Here is a 3,370-nt window from a genome sequence, read left to right as displayed (position 1 = left end):
CTTATTTGTGTCTGCCTGTTTCTTTTGTCAGCTGCCTGAGGTTCCAGGGCTCCCCAAGCTACTGCCATCTCTCCCAGGCAGCAGGCCCTGTAGCGCCATCTGTTGATGATGAAGAGGAAGTACAGGCCTCTTTGACCCTAAGGAGTCTCTCCCTTTCCTAGGCTGGCTGAGGACAGAACCCACCTAATTCAGTGTCCCTTAAGTTTTATCTCTGGAGTTCTGTGAGGCAGGATATACTGTAGGACAGTAGGACAGAGTACAGTAACTCAATTAGCTGGACCCAAGCCAGAAATTTTTTTAGCACGTGCTAAGCTCAACATTCAGAAAACTAAGATCATGGCATCTGGTCCCATCACTTCATGGCAAATAGATGGGGAAACAGTGGAAACAGTGTCAGACTTTATTTTTGGGGTCTCCAAAATCACTGCAGATGGTGACTGCAGCCATGAAATTAAAAGACGCTTACTCCTTGGAAGAAAAGTTATGACCAACCTAGACAGCATATTGAAAAACAGAGACATTACTTTGCCAACAAAGTTCCGTCTAGTCAAGGCTATGGTTTTTCCAGTGGTCATGTATGGATGTGAGAGTTGGACTGTGAAGAAAGCTGAGTGCTGAAGAATTGATGCTTTTGAAGTGTGGTGTTGGAGAAGACTCTTGAGAGTCCCTTGGACTGCAAGGAGATCTAACCAGTCCATTCTAAAGGAGATCAGCCCTGGGTGTTCTTTGGAAGGACTGATGCTAAAGCTGAAACTCCAGTACTTTGGCCACCTCACGCGAAGAGTTGACTCATTGGAAAAGACTCTGATGCTGGGAGGGATTGGGGGTAGGAGGAGAAGGGGACGACAGAGGATGAGATGGCTGGATGGCATCTCTGAGTCGATGGACATGAGTTTGAGTGAACTCCGGGAGATGGTGATGGACAGGGAGGCCTGGTGTGCTGCGATTCATGGGGTTGCAAAGAGTCGGACACAACTGAGCGACTGAACTGACTGAAGTCACTTCAGTCATGTCTGACTCTTTGCAATCCTATGGACTATAGCCCACCAAGCTCCTCTATCCGTGGGATTCTCTGGACAAGAATACTGAAAAAAAAAAAGAATATTGGAGTGGGTTGCCATGTCCTTTTCTCCAGGGGATCTTCCTGAGCCAGGGATCAAACTCATGTCTCTTGTATCTCCTACATTGGCAGGCGGGTTCTTTACCACCAGCACTATCTGGGAAGCCCTTTTGTTTGTTTGTTTTAACATGGAAGGCCTCAATATGTATAAGCATTTTAATTTTCTTTTTCTGGATAGCTAATAATCACTTGGTTCAAAATGCAGAAGCTACTAAGGAGTATACAGTGAGATTTCCCACCCCAGCTTCCACCTCCCCTCTTCAGAGGCTGCGTTTATCCTCAGTTTTCTGTGTGTTTCTTGTTTTTTTTCGCTTAAAGTGTTGTGAAGAGCTCCTTAGCCATACTGAGAGAGCTTCCCCAGTCTTGTCTAGAGTTGCGTGGATATGGCTGAACCCTTCTCTGTTTAACCAGGCCCCTTTGGATGGTGAGTTATTTGGTCGTTCCCAGTCCTCTTCAGTTACAGCCATTGCAGCAATAAATGGCGAGTGTGGGGTATTCGTCACTTGCAAGGCAATCTGAAGGATGAGTTCCCAGAAGTGGTGTTCCTGAGCCAGCGTGTGCGCAGCTCCTGAGGGACCCTGCCAGCTTCTCCCACAGAGGAGGGTCTCCCAGCGCCACCGTCACCAGCGTGTGAGAGCTTTCCTTGTGCTGCAGAGCTTTCTGACATTTAGACAGTCTGACACATGGAAAATGGTGTTTTACAATGCACTCCTCTAAGTTGGGCCATTTATATCTCTTTTCTATGAGCTACTTAGTAATGGCTTTGACCCATTAAAAATTAGATTATTAATCTCTTTCTTACTGGTTTTAAGGAATTTGGTGAAAGAAGAAATTTAGCCTTTTGAGCTTTATCATATTATCATCTGAACTTAAGGAAAAGAGGTAAGTCATAAAGTAAGTTGATGGCTTGGGTTTATTAAAAACAAAGGCAATTCAAGATGTGCCTGAGTTGTTCTCCTTAGTGTCTGGGGCTCCAGGTTGGCTGTGGGGTAGGCCCCCTAGGAGATCTGTAGCCTTCGGATGCAAATATATTCTGAGTATGCGATTCACAAAGGCAGGAATTAAATTATATTTAGCTGCAATTTAAAGAAATTAATCAAATATATTATCAGGTCAGTTCAGTTGCTCAGTCATGTCCGACTCTGTGACCCCACGGACTGCAGCACACCAGGAAAAAGCATGTTGTCATAGGAAAGGAAAAAGTATTTGGGCCTTGCTGCTAGACCTGGGTTTCATTCTCAGTTGTTGAATCTTGGAAAAATGACAACTTTTCTGAGTCTGTAAACTGGGGAAGAGTGTAATTCCCACTTTATAGAACAGTTGTGAGGATTAAATGAGGTCATGTAGGTGAAACATTTTGCTAGGTGACTGGCCATGAGAAGTACCCAGTAAACTATAATCATAACACATTTTGTTTCTTCATGTTCCTGCCTATTGATAGCTTGCATTATACACTGAACAACTCTTAAGTGTACAAATCTCTTCTTTCACCTACCCTCTTATTTGGAAACAATTTGTTTTTTGCTAGCAAGTCACTTCTAGTTACAGATCATGGGCACTTTTAGCTCCATTAAAAAATGTCATTTTTTGGAGAAGGAAATGGCAACCCACTCCAGTAACTCTTCCCTGGAAAATTCCATGGACGGAGGAGCCTGGTAAACTACAGTCCATGGGATTGCAAAGAGTTACACGCAACTGAGCAACTTCTAAAAAAAAAATGTTTTTTGGTGAATGATGGCAGAGCTAATACATTTCAGAATTATATTTTATAAGGGGGATACCAAAGCATCTGGAGTTTCCTCAGGGGGTCAGGAGAACCAATGTACTTGTCTTGCCAGAGACACAGCTCCCTGAATTCTAGGTTTTCCTGCCATTTTTCTTGTTTCTGGTCAGGCTGCCAGCTTCTGCCAGCATCTCTTGGGTTTATTGAAAAGATCTTAAGGAAAGATACTGAAAGAGCTGACCCAAGTTTTTTTTGCCAATACTGAGCATCAGTAAATCAGTGAGGATTCACTGGACACCTTCTTTGTGTCAAGCCTTGAAGAGGGGATACAAGTTGAAGAGACATAGTCTGTGCCCAGGGGGCCTGTGACATTGCAGCAAGATGATGCGTACTCTTACATGCTTGATGCCTTGGAATGAGAGAGGAGGTGGCTCCCTGGAGGAAGAGACATTGTGCTGACTTGATGGGGAAGAATAGATAAATGCCAGATAGGCGAGGGGACATGACAGCATTGTAGGTGTGGGAAA

The sequence above is a fragment of the Bubalus bubalis genome, chromosome 1, assembly GCF_019923935.1.
Source record: "Bubalus bubalis isolate 160015118507 breed Murrah chromosome 1, NDDB_SH_1, whole genome shotgun sequence".
NCBI classification, from domain to species: domain Eukaryota; kingdom Metazoa; phylum Chordata; class Mammalia; order Artiodactyla; family Bovidae; genus Bubalus; species Bubalus bubalis.
This window is presented reverse-complemented; position numbering follows the sequence as displayed.